This window comes from Erythrolamprus reginae, chromosome 2 (assembly GCF_031021105.1).
Source record: "Erythrolamprus reginae isolate rEryReg1 chromosome 2, rEryReg1.hap1, whole genome shotgun sequence".
Taxonomy (NCBI): domain Eukaryota; kingdom Metazoa; phylum Chordata; class Lepidosauria; order Squamata; family Dipsadidae; genus Erythrolamprus; species Erythrolamprus reginae.
Window position 1 is genome coordinate 4,859,938 of NC_091951.1, and position 23,982 is coordinate 4,883,919.

The 23,982-nt window shown below is 43.9% G+C and overlaps 1 pseudogene; it reads right to left on the bottom strand.

Annotated features, from left to right (window-relative positions):
* Positions 1–526: 526 nt before the first annotated feature.
* LOC139163001 (zinc finger protein 721-like) overlaps positions 527–23,982 on the bottom strand; it is a 38,516-nt pseudogene continuing 15,060 nt past the window's right edge.

A 23,982-nucleotide genomic window follows, 5' to 3' on the forward strand; every position in this document is an offset into this window, starting at 1 on the left:
TGCCCGTTCACCTGTCCGGCCGGCCGCTCCGCTTGCCCGTTCACCCGCTCGACCGGCTGCTCGCTTGCCCGTTCACCCGTCCGTCCGGCCGCTCCGCTTACCCGTTCACCCGCTCGCCCGGCCGCTCCGCTTGCCCATTCACCCGCCCACCCGGCCGCTCCGCTTGCCCATTCACCCACCCGCCCGGCTACTCGCTTGCCCGTTCACCCGCCCGCCCGGCCGCTCCGCTTGCCCATTCACCAGCCCGGCTTCCGCTTGCCGCTTGCCCATCACCCGCCCGCCCGGCTGCTCGCTTGCCGCTCGAGAGCAAGAGGGGGAGAGATAGAGAAAGAGAGAGAAGGAAAGAAAGAGATGAGAGAGGGAGGAAGAGAGTGTGAGAGAGCAAGAAGCAAGATAGAGAAAGAGAGAGAGAAAGAAAGATGAGAAAGGAAGGGAGTGACGTCATCGGGTGGAAAAATCGCGATATAGCGTTTCGCAAAGATCGAGATCGCGAAACTCGAGGGATCACTGTACTATATACTTTCTCCCAAGTGTGGATCCTTTTATGAGAAATAAGATTACCATTCTTAACAAAGCTCTTTCCACACTCCATGCATTTATATGGCTTTTCTCCTGTATGGATCTTTGTGTGGGAACTAAGTCCACTGCTCTGAACAAAGCTCTTTCCACATATCATGCATTTATGCGGCTTCTCCCCTGTGTGGATCATCTCATGGGAAATAAGATGATTTCTTCGGGCAAAGGTCTTTCCACACTCCATGCATTTAAATGGCTTTCCTGTATGGATCATTACAGTATGTGGTAACTAAGTCCACTGCTCTGAGCAAAGGTCTTTCCACACTCCATGCATTTATACGGCTTCTCCCGTGTGGATCATCTTATGGAAAATTAGATGACTTCTTTGGGCAAAGCTCTTTCCACACACCATGCATTTATACGGCTTCTCGTGTATGGATCATCTTATGGGAAATAAGATGACTTCTTCAGGGAAAGGTCTTTCCACACTCCATGCATTTAAATGGCTTTCCTGTATGGATCGTTATGTGGTAACTAAGTCAACTGCTCTGGACAAAGCTCTTTCCACATATCATGCATTTATATGGCTTCTCCCTTGTGTGGATCATCTCATGGGAAATAAGATGACTTCTTCAGGCAAAGGTCTTTCCACACACCATGCATTTAAATGGCTTCTCCCCTGTGTGGATCATCTCATGGGAAATAAACTGACTTTTTCGGAGAAATCTCTTTCCACATTCCATGCACTTAAATGGTTTTTCTTCTGAATGGATCTTTTTACGGGAAGCAAGATAATTTCTCTGGGCAAAGTTCTTTCCACACACTATGCATTTATATGGCTTCTCCCATGTGGATCATCTTATGGGAAATAAGATGACTTCTTCGGGCAAAGGTCTTTCCACACTCCATGCATTTAAATGGCTTTCCTGTATGGATCGTTATGTGGTAACTAAGTCCACTGCTCTGAACAAAGCTCTTTCCACACACCATGCATTTATATGGCTTCTCCCCTGTGTGGATCATCTCATGGGAAATAAGATGACTTCTTCGGGCAAAGGTCTTTCCACACTCCATGCATTTTAATGGCTTTCCTGTATGGATCGTTATGTGGTAACTAAGTCCACTGCTTTGAGCAAAGCTCTTTCCACACTCCATGCATTTATACGGCTTCTCCCCTGTGTGGATCATCTTATGGGAAATAAAATGATTTTTTCGGAGAAAGCTCTTTCCACACTCCATGCACTTAAATGGCTTCTCCCCTGTGTGGATCATCTTATGGGAAATAAAATGATTTTTTCGGAGAAAGCTCTTTCCACACTCCATGCACTTAAATGGCTTCTCTTCTGAATGGATCTTTTTATGGGAAGCAAGATAATTGCTCTTAGCAAAGCTCTTTCCACACTCCATGCATTTATATGGTTTCTCCCCTGTGTGGATTCTACTATGAGAAGAAAGAGCACGGCCCTTTGTAAAAGTCTTTCCACACTCCATGCACTTAAATAGCTTCTCTTCTGAATGGATCTTTTTATGGGAAATAAGATTACTTCTTCGGGCAAAGGTCTTTCCACACTCCATGCATTTAAATGGCTTCTCCCCTGTGTGGATCACCTGATGGGAAATAAGATTACTTCTTCGGGCAAAGGTCTTTCCACACTCCATGCATTTATATGACTTCTCCCCTGTGTGGATCACCTGATGGGAAATAAGATGACCTTTTTGAGTAAAGGTCTTTCCACACTCCATGCATTTATATGGTTTCTCCCCTGTGTGGATCTTTTTGTGCACAGTAAGTCCACTGCTCTGGGCAAAGATCTTTTCACACATCATACATTTATATGGTTTCTCTCCCGTATGGATTGTTTCGTGGGTAGTAAGTTCCATGCTACGACTAAAGGTCTTTCCACACTTCATGCATTTATAGGATTTCTCTCCTGCTGCTTGGAGGGACTGGGTTGTGTGGGCTACAGGTGATTCTAAACACTGTTTCTCCCCAGTGCGAATCCTTTCATGGGATGTAAGTTGCCTGCTTGTTCTAATATGTTTTCCAGATTCCAAACATTTATAAGGGTCCGTTTTAGTGTGAATCACTTTTTGAGATGGAAGGACGTTATTTCCAAGATAATTCATGAATGTCTCATTGTAATTTTTTCCGTTGTGTCCTATAGCTTTTTCTCCTTTGTTTGGGGTTAAATAGTGTTCGTTTACATGTAATTTATCTTTGATTAACTTCACACTTTTCCCAACATATTTTTTCCTTATTTTCTCTTCTTGAGCAAGGAAGTCTTGCATCGGAGCATCAGTGGAAGATGAGCTTTCCTGATTCCTATTATCTGACTGTTTTCTCTCATGACTTTCTAATTCCATTCGTATTCCAAATTTCTTCATTCCATCCCTAGGAATCATCACTTGGGACAGTTCACAGTAATCTTGATTCTCCTGCCCATTATTACCTTCAAAGGAAAAGAGAAATGAAAAGGATAACAAGGTTAGAACAAATTTTCCTCAGAATTTCCCCCAAATTCCATTATGTTGTATTTTGCATGCCTGTAGTGGTATGATAAACATGATGGTTTCTATATTCATGATAGCTTTGAAAATACCATGTTCCCTCGATTTTCGTGGGGGATGCGTTTCGAGACCGCCTGCGAAAGTCGGAGTTCCGCAAAGTAGAGATGCGGAAGTAAATACACTATTTTTGGCTATGAACAGTATCACAAGCCTTCCCTTAACACTTTAAACCCCTGAATTGCCATTTCCCGTTCCCTTAGCAACCATTTAGATCATTACTCAACAGGTTTATTTATTAAAGTTTATGAAAAAAATATTTATTAAAGGCAGATGTAAGTTTGGCAATGACATATGACGTCATCGGGCAGGAAAAACCGTGGTATAGGGAAAAAACCCGCAAAGTATTTTTTTAATTAATATTTTTGAAAAACCGTGGTAGAGACTTTTCGCAAAGTTCGAACCCGCGAAAATCGAGGGAACACTGTATATAGAAAATATGTCAGCCCTGGAAGTCATCTTTTTCTTTAGAGCTTCAGGGCTGCCATATTTAGTGCCTGGAAAAATGGGGGGGGGGGCCCGTTACCAGGAGTCGGTGGAGAATTAGCCATAACAACATTCCTTTCTCTGGGAATCACGGACACTCGGCCTCACCTGGATGGAAATGACTGGAGGATGTCTCCTGTTTGAATGGTGAAATGATTGGGCCACGTGATGGACCCGTGGGTGCAGGAGATGGATCTTTGACTTTCTTTTGGGTGGGCACAAACTCGGAACTTTGAGATTCAGGTTTAATGTCAGTATTCCAAGTAACACCCCCAACAAAGGAAGACTCCAAGGCTAACAATTCCTCAAAGTTCCATTTGATTACAGATGTCATATTGGCACATCTGGAAGGAAAGTCTTGGCTGGGTGGGGGAATAGGTAGGGTGAATGTTGCAGCCCCTCTTTTCTTCCTTGGGGAAGGACAAGGCCAGATCATTTCCTTCTCCCTCCAAGGAGATGATACTGATCCGTGATTTTTTTAAATAAAAAACTAGCTATAATCTATCTTCATGAAATCTCTGATCGGGGACTAGAAAACTCTTACCCAGAGAGACCACGTTCCTATGGTTTTCAAGCATGAGTTCCGAATGGAGCGCTTTTTGGTTGGGATCCAGCCGAGACCATTCCTCCTCAGAGAAATACACAGCCACCTCCTCGAAGGACACAAGACTCCCCTGGACACGGAAAAAAGAACAGAATAAGAGGATTTGCTAGATCTGTTCATCTTCACCAATGATTTAGACCAGGGGACAGAAGGGGAACTCATCAAATTTGCAGACAAGACCAACTGACAACAATACCAACATTCTAGAACAGTGATGACAAACCTTTTTTTCCTTGGGTGCTGAAAGAGCGTGGGCATGCGCTATTGCATATGCGCGAGTGCCCACACCCATATTTCAATGCCTAGGGAGGGTGAAAACAGCTCCCCACCCCAGAGGCTGGAAAAAGCCTGTTTCCCAACTTCTGGTGGGCCCAGTCGGTTTGTGTTTCACCCTCCCCAGGCTCCACGGGCTTCCCTGGAGCCAGGGGAGAGCAAAAACAGCTTCCCCCATCCTCCCAGAGGGTCTCTGGAAGCCAAAAATGCCTTCCCAGAGCCTCTGTGTGAGCCAAAAACCATCTGTCCAGCACCCACATGCACATTGGAGCTGAGCTAAGTCAATGGTTATGACCTTTAAAGCCCTTCATGGCATTGGACCAGAATATCTCCGAGACCGCCTTCTGCTGCACGAATCCCAGCAACCAATCAGGTCCCACAGAGTGGGCCTTCTCCGGGTCCTGTCAACTAAACAATGTCGGTTGGCGGGCCCCAGGGGAAGAGCCTTCTCTGTGGCGGCCCCGACTCTCTGGAACCAGCTCTCCCCAGAGATTAGAACTGCCCATACCCTCCTTGCCTTTCGTAAACTCCTTAAAACCCACTTTTGTCGTCAGGCATGGGGGAATTGAAATATCTCCCCTGGGCCTATACAATTTATGTATGGTATGCTTGTATATATGTCTGCTTAATAATGGGTTTTTAAAAAATATCTTAAATTGTAAATTATTAGATTTGTCATGAAATGTTTTAGTTGTGTTGTAAGCCGCCCCGAGTCTATGGAAAGGGGCGGCATACAAATCAAATCAAATCAAATCAAACAATCAATCAATAAATGGCTCGCGTGCCAGCAGATATGGCTCTGCATACGCCCTGTGCCATAGGTTCGCCATCACTGTTCTAGAAGACAGGCTATAGAAGTATCCACAGATTGGACATTTAGGAAAGAAAAACAATTGGTTGTGTTGGTTATGACCTTTAAAGCCCTACATGGCAATGGACCAGAGTACCTCCGGAACCGCCTGCTACCGCACGAATCCCAGCGACCGATAAGATCCCACAGAGTTGGCCTTCTCCGGGTCCTGTCAACCAAACAATATTGTTTGGCGGGCCCCAAGGGAAGAGCCTTCTCTGTGGCGGTCGGGGCCCTCTGGAATCAACTCCCCCCGGAGATTAGAACGGCCCCCACCCTCCTTGTCTTTCGCAAATTACTGAAGACCCACCTATATCGCCAGGCATGGGGGAACTGAGACACCTCCCCCAGGTTTTTATATTTTATGTTTGGTATGTATGTGCTGTATGGTTTTAATTGTTGGGATTTTATATATCTTTTCTTTTAATATTAGATTTGTTTACTGTTATATTGTTTTTATTATTGTTGTGAGCCGCCCTGTGTCTTCGGAGAGGGGCGACATACAAATCTAATAAATTGAATTGAATTGAAATGCTTGGGCATAGAATACGACAGTGACCCCAAAATGCAATGTTAGTGCCCCCCACGCATGTGTCTCCGGTGCATGCCCATACATGCACCACACACATCCTCCGCGCCCCATTTTGCCTTCCCTGTTGGTGCAAGTCATTTCTCAGCCTTTGCAAAGCGTGAATGTTTCATATCTTAATTTAGGAACAAATCAAAGGATTGGAAATTATTTTGTAGCCCAACATATTGTGATTACATGCTCTATAGGGTCATTCTTTTTAGATTTTAAAATTCCATGTTATTTTTTAATATGATCTGCTTATTTTTTGAACGACTAGTTATAAACAAGGTTTTTTTTAAAAAATGGTAACATGGCAATGTGACTATTCATTTATTTTTCATTAGCCTTGCAGAATTCCAAGTCAAAGTATTAGAAATCCCAGCGACCGATTAGGTCCCACAGAGTTGGCCTTCTCCGGGTCCCGTCGACTAAACAATGTCATTTGGCGGGTCCCAGGGGAAGAGCCTTCTCTGTGGCGGCGCCGACCCTGTGGAACCAGCTCCCCCCCTGAGATTAGAACTGCCCCCACCCTCCTCGCCTTTCATAAACTCCTTAAAACCCATCTCTGCCATCAGGCATGGGGGAATTGAGACATCTCCACCGGGCCTATACAATTCATGTTTGTATGTATGTCTACTTTAATAAAGGGTTTTTAAAAATGTTTTTAAATTATTAGATTTGTCTTGAATTGTTCTATTGTTGTGGTGAGCCACCCTGAGTCTACAGGGGGGGGGCATACAAATCTAATTAATTAATTAATTAGAAACATAGAAGTCTGACGGCAGAAAAAGACCTCCTGGTCCATCTAGTCTGCCCTTATACTATTTTCTGTATTTTATCTTAGGATGGATATATGTTTATCCCAGGCATGTTTAAATTCAGTTACTGTGGGTTTATCTACCACGTCTGCTGGAAGTTTGTTCCAAGGATCTACTACTCTTTCAGTAAAATAATATTTTCTCATGTTGCTTTTAATCTTTCCCCCAACTAACTTCAGATTGTGTCCCCTTGTTCTTGTGTTCACTTTCCTATTAAAAACACTTCCCTGCTAGACCTTATTTAACCCTTTAATATATTTAAATGTTTCGATCATGTCCCCCCTTTTCCTTCTGTCCTCCAGACTATACAGATTGAGTTCATTAAGTCTTTCCTGATACGTTTTATGCTTAAGACCTTCCACCATTCTTGTAGCCCGTCTTTGGACCCGTTCAATTTTGTCAATATCTTTTTGTAGGTGAGATCTCCAGAACTGAACACAGTATTCCAAATGGGGTCTCACCAGCATTCTATATAGCGGGATCATTATCTCCCTCTTCCTGCTTGTTATACCTCTAGCTATGCAGCCAAGCATCCTACTTGCTTTCCCTACCACCTGACTGCACTGTTCACCCATTTTGAGACTGTCAGAAATCACTACACCTAAATCCTTTTCTTCTGAAGTATTTGCTAACACAGAACTGCCAATACAATACTCAGATTGAGGATTCCTTTTCCCCAAGTGCATTATTTTACATTTGGAAACATTAAACTGCAGTTTCCATTGCTTTGACCATTTATCTAGTAAAGCTAAATCATTTACCATATTACAGACGCCTCCAGGAATATCAACCCTATTGCACACTTTAGAGTCATCGGCAAATAGGCAAACCTTCCCTACCAAACCTTCCCCTATGTCACTCACAAACATATTAAAAAGAATAGGACCCAGAACAAACCCTTGTGGCACACCGCTTGTAACCTGACTCTGCTCAGAATACTCGCCGTTAACAATAACTCTCTGATGTCTACGCTTCAGCCAGCTGCAAATCCATTGAACTATCCAGGGATTAAGTCCAATCTTCACTAACTTATCTATTAGCTATTGAAATGGTCAGCGATCTCCTTATTCCCATTAATGCATGTATTATTCCCGGTACTAAGCTTCATGATGCCGCAGTTTTTCTTCTTCTTATCACTAATATATCTGAAGAAGGTTTTATCCCCCTTCTTTACAGATTTGGCAATTTCTTCCTCTTTTGAGGCTTTAGCAGCATATATTATCTGTTTTGCCTCCTTCTGTCTCATTTTATACACCTCCCTATCAGCTATACTTCCAGACTCTTTATACCTCCTATAGGCAGCCTTTTTTTCATTGACTATAGCCCTTACATCATTGCTGAACCATAGCGGTTTCTTCTTTCTTTTACCTTTAGTTATTTGTCTTACATACAGTCCAGTGGCTTTTAAGATGGCCTTTTTTAATACAGTCCACTGGGTGCTCGTATCCCTCCCCTTTAATTCATTATCTAAATATTCCCCAATTGCATTAAAATTTGTTTTTCTGAAATCCAATACTTTGGTTGCATTATAGGATTGCTCACAATGAGTTTTTACATCAAACCACAAACCTAGATGGTCACTGCAACCTAAATTTTCTCCCACCTTGACCTCTGAAACCCAATTCCCATTCGTAAAAACTAAATCTAGAATATTCTGCCCTCTAGTTGGTGTCTTAACCAGCTGTGCCAGAGCTGCTCCTGTAAAGGCCTCTACTATATTCTTACTTTTGCATGGGCACTGGGGATATTCCAGTCAACATCAGGCATGTTGAAATCACCCATAACCACAATACCTCCCTTTAGTGCCATTTGGGTAATTTCATCCACCATCTTGTTGTCATATTCCTCAGATTGCCCTGGAGGCCTATAGATCACCCCAATTCTAATGACAGAACCTTCTTTATTTTGCATGCAAATCCAGAGAGTCTCCAGATCTTGACATGTATTTTGAATTAGTGTTGTTTTTAGACTTTCCTTAACATACCATAAGTGGCTACTCCACCTCCCCTTCTCTCTATTCTATCCTTCCTATATAGTGTACATCCTGGTATGGATATTTCCCATTCATTAGAATCCTTAAACCATGTCTCAGTTATGGCAACCAGATCCAAATTATCTCTAGATATTATGGCCATTAACTCACAGAGCTTGTTGCTCAAGCTTCGAGCATTCGTGCACATTACCCGAACAACATTATTTTCATTATTAGTTTGCCCCTTATCATCCACAACTACATCTATTTTATTTGCAGCTCCCTTTTCATAAGCTTCCAAAAACTGATTTATCCTCATTGGCCGGGGACAGAAATCACCCAACATCAGTTACATCTCTGTCCCCTTTACCTAGTTTAAATGCCTGTCCAATTAATTAATTAATTAATAAAACGCTTCTCTAGCAGTTACTGACACTGTGATATGTATATTCCTATTTCTTGAACGATTTTTTTAAAAAACATATTTATTTATTATTTAGATTTGTATGCCGCCCCTCTCTGCAGACTCAGGGCAGCTCACAACAAAGTGAAAACAATTTACAACAAATCTAAATTACTGTTTAAAAATATTTTTAAAAACCCCATTTTCTAAACAAACATACATACAGACATACCATTCATAAATTGTATATGCCCGGGGGAGATGTCTCAGTTCCCCCATGCCTGATGACAAAGGTGGGTCTTAAGGAGCTTACGAAAGGCAAGGAGAGTAGGGGCAGTTCTAATCTCCGGGGGGAGTTGGTTCCAGAGGGCTGGGGCTGCCACAGAGAAGGCTCTTCCCCTGGGGCCCACCAACCGACATTGTTTAGTTGACGGGACCCGGAGAAGGCCCGCTCTGTGGGACCTAATCGGTCGCTGGGATTCGTGCGGCAGCAGGCGGTCTCGGAGATATTCTGGTCCAGTGCCATGAAGGGCTTTAAAGGTCATAACCAACACTTTGAATTGTGACCGGAAATTGATCGGCAACCAATGCAGACTGCGGAGTGTTGGTGAAACATGGGCAATGCTTCTTGTAAACTTAAAATTGGAGGACTACCTAGACCAGAGATACAGTGGTACCTCAAGATACGAACCCCTCGTCTTACGAACAACTCGTGATACGAACCCGTGGTTCAGAAAAATTTTGCCTCTTCTTACGAACTTTTTTCGAGTTACGAACCGGCGTTCGGAGACTGCTGGGAAGCCGCGCGGCTGTTTTAAAAGGTGACAGCCAGGCGGCGGGGCTTCCCAGAAGCCTCCCGAACGCCGGTTCGTAACTCGAACAAAGTTCGTAAGAAGAGGCAAAATTTTGCTGAACCCCGGGTTCGGTTCGGGAGGTTGCTGGGAAGCCCCCCAGGCCAGCTGCGACCTTTTAAAACACCCACGCCGCTTCCCAGCTGTCTCCCGAAGCCGAACGCAGAAGTTCGGCTTTAGCGTTCGGCTTCAGGAGACAGCTGGGAAGCGGCGCGGGTGTTTTAAAAGGTCGCAGCCAGCCTGGGGGGCTTGCCAGCACCCCCCCAAACCCCGAACCCGGGTTCGGGGGGGGTGCTCGGAAGCCCCCCAGGCCGGCTGTCACCTTTTAAAATAGCTGCGCGGCTTCCCAGCAGTCGCCAAAAGCCGTTTTTTTGCGGGGGTTTTTTTGGTTGCACGGATTAATTGACTTTACATTGTTTCCTATGGGAAACAATGTTTCGTCTTACGAACCTTTCGTCTTACGAACCTCCTCCTTGCACCAATTAAGTTCGTATCATGAGGTATTACTGTATTTAAACTATGGCCCGAGGGCCGGCTACGGCCCGCTGAACCCATTGATCCATCCCACATGGGATCATGAAACTGACCCTCCAACTTTGCCCCACACACCCACTGACCCCTACCCTATGGCTTTACGTTTGGAAGCCCCGGGGGGCTGGAACTGGAAGATAAGGTTGCTTTTGTCTGGGAAAGTGCTTATGGGGGTCAAGGAGTCAAACATAGGAAGGGGCGGAGTGGGGTGGGATGGAATAGCAATAGCAATAGGATGGAATGGGAATAAGACTCGGAAGGGATGGGATAGAATTGGATAGAAATAAGCAATAGCAATAGGATGGAATGAGTATGGAAATAGGAATAGGATAAAATGGACGTCAGAAAGGTTTCTCTTCCCCACCCCCATTTGCTATTCTAGAAGAGAGAGAGAAAGGGAGGAAGAGAGGTAAGGAGGGAGGGGAGAGAGAGAGAGAAGAGATGATGAGAAGAATTTCTGCAAAACTTTTCTGAAGTAGATCACTAGACTCATAAACAACTTTTTAAATGATCTAGTAAAAAGAAAAGTCAGAACAAAAGCAAATAAAACACCCCCAGGAGGAAAACAAATCAAATTTTAATTTGAGGGTATTATTTAATTCTAAATTGGCAAAACGGACTGCTAAATTGGCCACAGGCACCCAGTCACATGGTCACTAAGCCACGCCAACCCAGCCAGTCTGGCCTCCCATCAAACTGAAGGACTGTGATGTGGACCCCTGTTCAAAATGTTTGAGGACCCCTGACCTAGATGAACATGACAACCAGAGGAAGTTATGCTGGGTGACAGCAGCTTCAATCTGCTATTTTGCTATCCATGTTGTGGAAGAACACAAAAATAATAGACTGCAAACAAGGGGGGTGGACACACCACCTTTACTTCCTGGAGAGAATAGAAATCTAATAACTTTTCCCTTTCTTACTTGATTTGGAGGTTTAACCGCTGTGTGATCTCCATCAGAAAAACCAGAAAACTTCATTCTTTTTTTCTCTGTAAAGAATAAATAATTTCAAGATGCATGAATAATAAAATAGAAGGAGATATTTTATAGAAAAGAGAATGAAGTTAAGACAGATGGGTAATCTAAGGATCTATGATTACCTTCCGAGTTGTCCAGATTTTGACCTTCCCAAGGGATCCTCCCGAAAAATAGTTCCTGATCGGGATTTGATGGGTTCTTTCCTGCAGGATCTCTGATCTCCACAGTGCAGCACTTCAAATAGGCCGAAGGAAAAAAGAAGCAGAATTAATGTACGTCACACGACTTAAAGTGGATTCTGTAGACAAGTTAAAGAAATTTGGCACAAACTCCAAAAGTGGATAAAAGAAATAATTAAGATTGAATTAGAAATGAAACCAGAAATATTTTTGCTTGGTATTATTGAAAACCAGATGAATAAGGAACACTACTATTTGATACAACATTTAATAACATCAATGAGAATAGCCACAGCATAATTTTGGAAAAATGAAAATATGCCAAATGAACGGAATTTAATTAAAAAAATGCTGGATTGTGCTGAAGCAGATAAACTAACAATGGAACTAAAAGAAAAACAAAAAACGAAATATTACATATTCAATAGAATCTAATCCAGATACATCTCATTACCAATTACATAATAAGAACTTAATTATAATAGTACATAATTTAAACCACTGGTCTTAACACCGCCAAGAATAAAAAAGGACGCTGTCAACAGTTCCTACCATAGGAGGAGAGGAGAAACATATTTCTTGCTTGTCTTTCCTATTGAATGTAAATGTACCATTTGTTGTTATTGTCTCATTGTATATATGTGAATAAAAACTATTTTTTAAAAAAGTGGATTCTTATATTCAGAACACAACGCGCTCAATATCCATCAGTGAGATTGAGTGAGAAAACAATGGGACAATGTCCTACAAGAACTGGTGGGACATTACCACATATTATGAGTGTGAGAGACGTTTGGGAAGGAGGGGTGAAGTGTTCAAACACATTCTAAAGCATCTCACCTGCAACTCCCCCGGCTCCTTCTGCTCCACCACCTGGCTCAGGAGGAAGCCTTCCGCCAGGGCCACTGCCTGGGAGGTGGTCTCTGCTCCACAGTCCCGCACCCAGCCCTCCATCTCTGGGGGCAGGAGAGTCAGGAGCCGTTCCAGAACAACCAGGTCCAGCATCTGGGCTTTGGTGTGTTTTTCTGGTCTCAGCCATCGCCTACAAAAGTCATGGAGTCGGCTGCAAAGTCCTCGGGGACCTTCAGCCTCCTGGTACTGGATGAACTTCCAGGGCTGAACTTCTGAAGGGAGGAAGGTCTCCTCCTCCAGGATCTTCTGCCCAGTTCTTGTCCAGAGCTTCCCACCCTGAAAAGCTGAAGGGCCTTTTCCGCTTCTCTCCTTTGCCAAAGGTTGTGTCTCCATCCTTTCTCTATTGCCCAGAGGAACTCCAAGTGGGTGCAAGGACTCTTAGGGGTCTCCAGATGCCTTTTCCTTCACACGACCATTTCCGGGATTGCAGGATGGATCCCTGCAAGTTATTCTGCTCTTCCGTCTCCCCAAGTCAAGAAATTGGCTTGTAAATACTGTACTTCAAATATCTTCGAGTTTGTGTATCTGAAATGGAAAGAAAACCAAATGCAAAAACAAATTGGACTTAATCCCTGGATAGTTCAGTGGATTTCAAGCTAGCTGAAGCGTAGACATCAGAGAGTTATTGTTAATGGCGAGTATTCTGAGCAGAGACAGGTTACAAGCGGTGTGCCACAAGGGTCTGTTCTGGGTCCTATTCTTTTTAATATGTTTGTGAGTGACATAGGGGAAGGTCTGATAGGGAAGGTTTGCCTATTTGCCGATGACTCTAAAGTGTGCAATAGGGTTGATATTCCTGGAGGCGTCTGTAATATGGTAAAGGATTTAGCTTTACTAGATAAATGGTCAAATCAATGGAAATTGCAGTTTAATGTTTCCAAATGTAAAATAATGCACTTGGGGAAAAGGAATCCTCAATCGGAGTATTGTATTGGCAGTTCTGTGTTAGCAAAAACTTGAGAAGAGAAGGGTTTAGGGGCAGTGATTTATGACAGTCTCAAAATGGGTGAGCAGTGCAGTCAGGCGGTAGGGAAAGCAAGTAGGGTGCTTGGCTGCATAGCTAGAGGTATAACAAGCAGGAAGAGGGAGATTGTGATCCCCTTATATAGAGCGCTGGTGAGACCACATTTGGAATACTGTGTTCAGTTCTGGAGACCTCACCTACCAAAAGATATTGACAAAATTGAACGGGTCCAAAGATGGGCTACAAGAATGGTGGAAGGTCTTAAGCATAAAACCTATCAGGAAAGACTTAATGAACTCAATCTGTATAGTCTGGAGGACAGAAGGAAAAGGGGGGACATGATCAAAACATTTAAATATGTCAGAGGGTTAAATAAGGTTCAGGAGGAAAGTGTTTTTAATAGGAAAGTGAACACAAGAACAAGGGGACACAATCTGAAGTTAGTTGGGGTAAGATCAAAAGCAACGTGAGAAAATATTATTTTACTGAAAGAGTAGTACACTTAGATCCTTGGAACAAACTTCCAGCAGGCGTGGTAGATAAATCCAGAGTAACTGAATGTAAACATGCCTGGGATAAACATATATCCATCCTAAGATAAAATACAGGAAAGAGTATAAGGGCAGACTAGATGGACCATGAGGTCTTTTTCTGCCGTCAGTCTTCTATGTTTCTAAAGAGTTAGAAGTTGGAATCCAACCACTGAGCAACCTTCACCCAACCTGCCCAGAGCCACAGGTGGGTCACCCCCAGGAGCAAGGCCGAGGTTCCCCATGAGCAGGGCCGGGAAGGAGGCAGCTGTCGAGGCCGTCCCTCTTCTCTCCCCCGCTGGAGACAGGATCGAGCCCTCGGGGAGCCTGGTGCGAATCCTGCCTCCTTCCCATCCGGCTTCTCTCCTCTGCTGCTGGGCCCCCGAAAGGCCGACCCTCCTCTCACTCCGCCCGGGCTCTTCCCCCCACACGCCGTCGTAGTTATTCCGCCGTCGATGCTCCGGAGCTCCGCTTCCCGCCCTGCATAGAGTGGGCGGCTGGGGAGCATGGGACCTGGGGTTGAATTCAGAGGAGGACCGGCCGCGCTTCCACCTCTTTCACCGCCCTGTGCTCGGGAAATGCTCCCAACACACCCGGGCCACGTCTGGTTCTCCTCCTCAGACTCTCCCTCAGCCGCTGGAGAACGAATACGGCGTCCTAGAGTGGCCTCCCTGTGTGACGTCACTTCCTTCGCCGACTTCTCTGGAAAGGCAGCTGTGACGCTCCCCCTCCGGTGGACGAATGGGGATGCCCTGGGAGTTCACTTGTCTTAGCAGAGGTCGCCCCCTGGCGGATTGGGTGCAAAGTGGCAGGATTCTAGAAAGAATAGAATAGAATTCTTTATTGGCCAAGTGTGATTGGACACACAAGGAATTTGTCTTGGTGCATATGCTCTCAGTGGACATAAAGGAAAATAGAGATTTGCCAAGAAACATGTGGCACAACACTTAATGTGTAAACCTAATGTGTTAACTCTGTGGTATCATCCCCTAATCCCCAACATTTTACCCTTAGACTATCCATGGTTGACCTCTCCAGATTCCTAAGAAGTCATTAAGGGGCATACATAAGCGCACTAGAGTGTCTTCCGTCCCCTGTCCTATAGTCTCTCCTATATCTCGCATTTCTTCTCTACTATGTTTATGTTTATGTTTATTTAGATTTGTATGCCGCCCCTCTCCGCAGACTCGGGGCGGCTCACAACAAAGTGCAAAAAATACAATTTATAACAAATCTAAATTTCTACTAAAAACATTTTAAAACCCCATTTCTAAACACACATACATACACACATACCATTCATAAATTGTATATGCCCGGGGGAGATGTCTCAGTTCCCCCATGCCTGGCGACACAGGTGGGTCTTAAGGAGCTTGCGAAAGGCAAGGAGAGTAGGGGCAGTTCTAATCTCCGGGGGGAGTTGGTTCCAGAGGGTCGGGGCCGCCACAGAGAAGGCTCTTCCCCTGGGGCCCGCCAACCGACATTGTTTAGTTGACGGGACCCGGAGAAGGCCCACTCTGTGGGACCTAATTGGTTGCTGGGATTTGTGCGGCAGCAGGCGGTCTCGGAGATATTCTGGTCCAATGCCATGAAGGGCTTTAAAGGTCATAACCAACACTTTGAATTCTGACCGGAAGTTGATCGGCAGCCAATGCAGACTGCGGAGTGTTGGTAAAACATGGGCATACCTAGGTAGGCCCATGACTGCTCTCGCAGCTGCATTCTGCACGATCTGAAGTTTCCGAACACTTTTCAAAGGTAGCCCCATGTAGAGAGCATTACAGTAGTCGAACCTCGAGGTGATGAGGGCATGAGTGACTGTGAGTAGCGCGTCCCGATCCAGATAGGGCCGCAACTGGTGCACCAGGCGAACCTGGGCAAACGCCCCCCTCGCCACAGCTGAAAGATGGTTCTCTAATGTGAGCTGTGGATCGAGGAGGACGCCCAAGTTGCGGACCCTCTCCGAGGGGGTCAATAATTCCCCCCTCAGGGTAATGGAAGGACAGATGGAATTGTCCTTGGGAGGCAAAACCCACAGCCACTCCGTCTTATACGGGTTGAGTTTGAGTCTGTTGACACCCATCCAGGCCCCAACAGCCTCCAGGCACCGGCACATCACTTCCACTGCTTCATTGACTGGACATGGGGTGGAGATGTAAAGCTGGGTATCATCAGCGTTCTATATCCTCTATAACCTTCGTTGTCTATTATTGTGTATTGGACAAAATAAATAAATAAATAAATGATTATCATAGGGGTCAAATAAGCAATGAAGAAACAATCAATATTAATAAAACCTTAAGAATACAAGCAACGTTACAGTCATACAGTCATAGGTGGGAGGAAATGTGTGATAGGAATGGTGAGGGAAAAAAATTAGTAATAGTAGTGCAGACTTAGTAAATAGTTTGACAGTGTTGTGGGAATTATTTGTTTAGCAACATGATGGCGTTCGGGAAAAACTGTTCTTGTGTCCAGTTGTCTTGGTGTGCAGTGCTCTGTAGTGACGTTTTGAGGATAGGAGTTGAAATAGTTTATGTCCATGATGCAAGGGGTCAGTAAATATTTTCACAGCCTTCTTTTGGACTTGTGCGGTATACTTATTTATTTATTTATTAAATTTGTATGCCGCCACTCTCCGCAGACTCGGGGCGGCTCACAACAGTAACAGAAAACAATATATAATACAAATTCAATAATTAGAAAGCTAAAAACCCATAATTTTTTTAAAAAACATGCACACAACATACCATACATAAACAGTATAGGCCTGGGGAAGATATTTCAGTTCCCCCATGCCTGACAGCAGAGGTGGGTTTTAAGGAGTTTGCGGAAGGCAAGGAGGGTGGGGGCAGTTCTAATCTCTGGGGGGACCTGGTTCCAGAGGGTCGGGGCCGCCACAGAGAAGGCTCTTCCCCTGGGACCTGGCAAACGACAGTTTAGTCGACAGGACCCGGAGAAGGCCAACTCTGTGGGACCTAACTGGTCGCTGAGATTTGAAACCCCACCTCTGGACTTCCGTTGCCAGCGAAGCGCTCATTTTTGCGATGCTGGGTTTCCCCTGCTGGGATTCCCCTGCTGGGATTCCCCTGCTGGGATCGCAAAAACACAGAAGTCCGGAGGTGGGGTTTCCCATGGAGGGGAGCCTCAGGGGATAAATCCCACTTCGGCTGCCAAAAGGGGTGAATTTTGGGCTTGCACGCATTAATCGCTTTTCCATTGATTCCTATGGGAAACATTGTTTCGTCTTATAAACTCTTCACCTTAAGAACCTCATCCCGGAACCAATTAAGTTTGTAAGTCAAGGTATCACTGTATGTGCAAATCTCACTCAGTCAGTTTGATTTAAGGAATCACAAAACATCCAAGAAGGAATTAGGAGAAAACTTAAGATTTACTGTATTGGGGTTGCATTAGTTTCAACAGAGACCTATGAGAACTGAAACAATTTTAAAACAAGCTTCTTCCCTGGTGTTACTTGGAGCAGTTTCTCAGCGGCATGCAAGTCTATTGCTCAGAACAACTCCATGCAATTATATGGTTTCTATCCATTCTGGATCTTTTTCCTCGCAGAGATCAGAGGCCAAACGTAGTTTAGTGCAAGATCTAGTGAGGCCAGCAGTGCAAGATCTCAGGCAACTGGTCTCGTGTAATCTCAACTGCAGTATTTTAGGCCTGTGGTATTCAAGAACTGAGGACTGCACAAGATCCAGAGCAAGTCTTTGAAAATTAAGAGGCCTTTATTTTATTTATTTCTTAGATTTGTATGCCGCCCCTCTCCGTAGACTCAGGGCGGCTCACAGCAATAATAAAGACAATGTAAAAACAAATCTAATAATTTAAAAAACACTAAAAACCCCATTATTAAAAGCAAACATACCATGTATAAACTGTATAGGCCCGGGGGAGATGTCTCAGTTCCCCCATGCCTGACGGCAGACGTGGGTTTTAAGAAGTTTACGAAAGGCAAGGAGGGTGGGGGCAGTTCTAATCTCCGGTGGGAGCTGGTTACAGAGGGTCGGGGCCGCCACAGAGAAGGCTCTTCCCCTGGGGCCCGCCAAATGACATTGTTTAGTTGACGGGACCCAGAGAAGGCCAGCTCTGTGGGACCTAACTGGTCGCTGGGATTTGTGCGGCAGAAGGCGGTCCTAGAGACATTCTGGTCCGATGCCATGAAGGGCTTTATAGGTCATAACCAACACTTTGAATTGTGACCGGAAACTGATCGGCAACCAATGCAGACTGCGGAGTGTTGGTGTAACATGGGCATACCTTGGGAAGCCCATGATTGCTCTCGCAGCTGCATTCTGCACGATCTGAAGTTTCCGAACACTTTTCAAAGGCAGCCCCATGTAGAGAGCCTTCCCTTTGTTTGCAAAGTATTTTGCCCTGGATTCCACACAAACCTTGATTAACAGAGAAAAGAGGCCTAACGTACTGTACTACAAGATCACATGAGATCAGTTGCACAAGATCTCATGTATTTCTCGCAACTTTAGGCCTCCAATTTCTGCGAATGGACCGAAGCAGGCAAAGGAACCAATGGCTGGCCACATCATCGCACGGTAAGACCCAGCAGGGTAGGATAGGGAAATAGGATCTGCTAGTACTCTGACCAAACGGTTGTGTTGGAAATATATAAACAAACTAAAAATGTATGGTTGCATGGATTCATGTAATAAAGCTTTAAAACGAATGTCATGTCCTGATTAGCTGTAATGATGCAAGCGACCATAGGAGGGAGCTAAAGATTGTGGCTTATCCTCTTTTGTTTCATTCTGATTGACTCTTTAACTTGATAGTGTTCTGCTATTGTTCTGTCGAGCTCTCTGGTAGAATCCTCCCAAAAATGCACAGATACAATTTCAGACACACACACATTTGAAAATTCAAAACAATGTTCTCTATAATGAAAATTCACTTAAACTAAGCCCTCTTTTGGTATAGCAAAGAGCACTCGTCTCCAAATAAACTGGTAATTTGTACAAGTCCCTTATCAGTTCTGAGATACTTAGCTTGCAGCTTTGAGGCAATTCACAGTAATTCTTCTTTCACAAAGTGAAACACACTTTGCCCTGGTTTAGTTTCAAAGCGGGGAAAAAGCAGCACACAAAAGGTCAAAGTCAGTAAAGCAGTCACGAAACACAATGATCAGATAATCCTCCACAATGGCCAAACCCACAGGCTGCTATTTCTAGCAGCCTCACTAATGACCACAGCCCCACCCAACCACAGGTGGCCTCGTTTTCTTTGATAATAATCTCTCAGTTGTTGCTGCCTATGCATCGCTCTCCGCATGCGTGGCTGTATCATTAACTCTTGTTCTGAATCCAAGGAGGAGCTAGATAATTGATCTTCTTCTGAGCTGTCTGCCCCACTCTCCTCCTCCCTGTCACTCATGTCTTCTTGGTCAGATGAGCCTTCATCAGCAGATTCCACTGGGGGCAAAACAGGCCTGCAGCATGTGGATGTCTCCCTCACATCCACAGTCCTTGGGGCAGGAGCTGGGCCAGAGCTAACCACAACATGCTATGTTATTCACTCTGATATTCTGATGGGTTTGTAAGATGTAATATTTTTGTGGAATCAAGAGAACTGTTTTTATACTTGCTTTTTATTTTTTGTATTTAATACATGCAGGTGCCCTATTCAAATTATTCACTCAGCCCTGCATTGAAGATGGGAAACAGAAAAGGCAGAGACTCCTACAGCCAATTTTAACGAACAACCCGGGGGATCCATCTCTTGTGCCCACAGAAACACTCTCAGGAGAAAGAAAACCAGTTCCAATATGGAGGAAAAGTAGAGTTCAATCTGACTGGCTCATGGTTTATTCGATCTTTTAATCTTTCTCAGGTTGGTAAAAGGAGGAGCCAGATTGCTGGGGACAATAAGCTGACTTTGTAAATTGCTCAAAGGCTGCTATAAAGCTTTGTGGAGTGGCATTTGAGTCTGAAGTGGAATTGCTACTGCTACACACTTTCTCCTCCCAAGTGTGGATCCTTTTATGAGAAGTAAGAATACTATTCTGAGCAAAGGTCTTTCCACATTCCATGCATTTATATGGTTTCTCTCCTGTGTGGATCTTTTTGTGAATGGTACTAAACTCACTGTTCAGAACAAAGGTCTTGCCACATTCCATGCACTTATATGGTTTCTCCCCACTGTGGATCACCTTATGGGAAATAAGATGACATCTTTGAGCAAAGGTCTTTCCACACTCAATACATTTAAACGGCTTTTCCCCTGTGTGGATTTTTTTGTGGATAGTAAATTTATAGCTCAGAGCAAAGGTCTTTCCACACTCCATGCATTTATATGGCTTCTCCCCTGTGTGGATCTTTTTGTGGGTACTAAGCGTACTGCTATGTGAAAAGGTTTTCCCACACTCCATGCATTGATACGGTTTCTCTCCTGTGTGGATCTTTTTGTGGATCGTAAGATCATAGCTACGGGAAAAGGTCTTCCCACACTCAATGCATTGATAAGGTTTCTCCCCTGTGTGGATCATCTTATGGGAAGTGAGATGACTCTGTTGAACAAAGGTCTTTCCACACTCCATGCATTTATATGGTTTCTCCCCTGTGTGGATCTTTTGGTGATTAGTAAGCGTACTGCTATGTGTAAAGGTTTTCCCACACTCCGTGCATTTATATGGTTTCTCTCCTGTGTGGATCTTTTTGTGGATAGTAAGATCAGCGCTACGGGAAAAGGTTTTCCCACACTCAATGCATTGATATGGTTTCTCCCCTGTGTGGATGATCTTATGAGAAGTAAGATGACCATGTTGAACAAAGGTCTTTCCACACTCCGTGCATTTATATGGTTTCTCCCCTGTGTGGATCTTGTGGTGATTAGTAAGCGTACGGCTATGTGTAAAGGTTTTCCCACACTCCATGCATTTATACGGTCTCTCTCCTGTGTGGATCTTTTTGTGCATAGTAAGATCATAGCTGCGGGAAAAGGTTTTCTCACACTCAGTGCATTGATATGGTTTCTCCCCTGTGTGGATCATCTTATGGGAAGTAAGATGACTCTGTTGAACAAAGGTCTTTCCACACTCCATGCATTTATATGGTTTCTCCCCTGTGTGGATTTTTTTGTGGATAGTAAATTTATAGCTCAGAGCAAAGGTCTTTCCACATTCCATGCATTTATATGGCTTCTCCCCTGTGTGGATCTTCTTGTGGGTACTAAGCGCACTGCTATGTGAAAAGGTTTTTCCACACTCCATGCATTGATACGGTTTCTCTCCTGTGTGGATCTTTTTGTGGATAGTAAGATCATAGCTACGGGAAAAGGTTTTCCCACACTCGATGCATTGATATTGTTTCTCCCCAGTGTGGATATTTTTGTGGCTAGTAAGACTACTGCTGTAAACAAACGACTTTCCACACTCCATACATTTATATGGTTTCTCTCCAGTATGGATTGCTTTGTGGTTTCTAAGTCCACTGCTTTGAGTAAAGCCTTTGCCACACAACATGCATTTAAATGGTTTTCCCTCTGTGTGGATATTTTTATGGATAGCAAGTTCATTGGTGCGAGTAAACGTTTTCCCACACTCCATGCATTTAAATGGTTTCTCCCCTGTGTGTCTCCTTTTGTGGACAGTAAGTTCATAGCTGCGAATAAAGGTTTTCCCACACTCCATGCATTTATATGGTTTCTCTCCTGTGTGTCTCTTTTTGTGGATAGTGAGTTCATAGCTCCGGGTAAAGGTTTTCCCACACTGCAAGCATTTATATGGTTTCTCTCCGGTGTGGCTCTTTTTGTGGATAGTAAGTTCATAGCTCCGAGCAAAGGTTTTCCCACACTGCAGGCATTTACAGGGCTTCTCTCCTGTGTGGATAATCTTATGGCAAATAAGATTATGTCTTTGAGCAAAGGTCTTTCCACACTGCATGCATTTAAATGGCTTTTCCCCTGTGTGGATCTTTTTGTGCTTTCTAAGATCACCGCTACGAGCAAAAGCCTTTCCACAACTCATGCATTTATATGGCTTCTTCCCTGTGTGGATCACCTGGTGGGAAATAAGATTACTTCTGTGAGCAAAGGCCTTTCCACAATCCATGCATTTAAATGGCTTCTCCCCTGTGTGGATCATCTTATGGGAAATAAGATGACCACTTTGAGTGAAGGTTTTCCCACACTCCATACATTTGAAGGGTTTTTCCCCTGTGTGGATCTTTTTGTGCACAGTAAGTCTTTTTTTCAGAGCAAAGGTCTTTCCACACTCCATGCACTTATATGGTTTCTCTTCTGTGTGGATCGTTTTGTGGCTTCTAAGTCCATTGCCATGAATAAAGGTTTTCCCACATTCGGTACTTTTATAGGATTTCTCTCCCGCTGCTTGGAGGGATTGTGTTGTGTGGGCTACAGGCGATTCTAAACACTGTTTGTCCCCAGTGCGAATCCTTTCATGGGAAGTAAGTTGCCTGCTCGATCTAAAAGATTTTCCTGATTCCAAACATTTATAAGGATCCTTTTTTGTGTGAATCGCATTTTGAGCTGTAAGGCCGTTATTTCCAAGAGAAAGAATGAATGTCCCATTGTAATTTTGTCCACTGTATCCTCTTATATCATCTTCTCCTTTGTTTTGGGCTAAATAATGTTCATTTACAGGAACTTTAGCTTTGATTAGTTGCACACTTTCAATATATTTTTTCCTTATTTTCTCTTGTTGAGTAAAGAAGTCTTGCATCGAAGCACTAGTGAAAGATGAGCTTTCCTGATTCCAATTATTTGACTGGTTTCTTTCATTGCTCTCTAATTCCTTTCGAATTCCAAGTTTCTCCATTCCGTTATTGCCTTCAAAGGAAAAGAGAAATGAAAATGGTAACGTTAGAGGAAAAGATCAAACTGTAGAATGATGATGTAAGAAATATCTATAGAGGATAGGGCCTGAAAATGCTATGTTCCATATATTTTAGAGGGAAAAGTGAACTTTTAAACCTTGGCACACATAGCCAGTTAGGAAATTGCATAAAACAGTGAAAAACATGTTTATTAAGAAAAAGACTGCTGACGGTGTCAGTTTTGGGCCAAAGAACCTTCATAGAGTAAGAAAAACAAGTATGATCCATGGTTCCGAGGAAACATGAAGACATAGGAAGTTGGCCTTGGATAATATGCCCAAATATAGACAATAGGAAAAGGGCAGTCGATGTCATATTCAATACTATAAATATATCATTGTACTCATTGACTAGACTATAGCAGGTTTTAATTTGCGATCCCATATATGTATACATATCTGGTTGCTAGACATACTTCTTATGTCTATTTTGTTTTTCCTTCTTTAAATAAATTCTTGGGGTTTTTTGTACCAGAGGTCTGTGTGTGATTTTTGGATTTTTTCTGACAGATGATCTCAGTGGGGTTTATATACTGTATTTTTCATTCTATGAGACGCATCTGACCATAAGATTCACTCCCATCTTTGACCTCCATGTACCCCATTTTCAGCCTCTGTGTGTCTGCTTTCCCTCTGACCACATTCCGTTTGTGGCCTTCTTGTGGCGGCTGAAAATGGGGCACATTTTCCACTTTCGGGCTGAAGGGTGGGAGTTGGCGGGTAGGCAAGGCTTTGGCAATATTCATTCATTCATAAGACACACAAACACACTGCTCAAAAAAATAAATAAAGGGAACAGTCAAAGAACACATCCTAGATCTGAATGAATGAAATATTCTCATTGAATACAGTGATACCTTTTCTTACAAACTTAATTGGTTCCGGGACGAGGTTCTTAAGGTGAAAAGTTTGTAAGACGAAACAATGTTTCCCATAGGAATCAATGGAAAAGCGATTAATGCGTGCAAGCCAAAAATTCACCCCTTTTGCCAGCCGAAGTGTCTGTTTTTGCGCTGCTGGGATTGCCCTGAGGCTCCCCTCCATGGGAAACCGCACCTCCGGACTTCCATGTTGCAGGGGAATCCCAGCAGGGGAATCCCAGCATCACAAGAACGAGCGC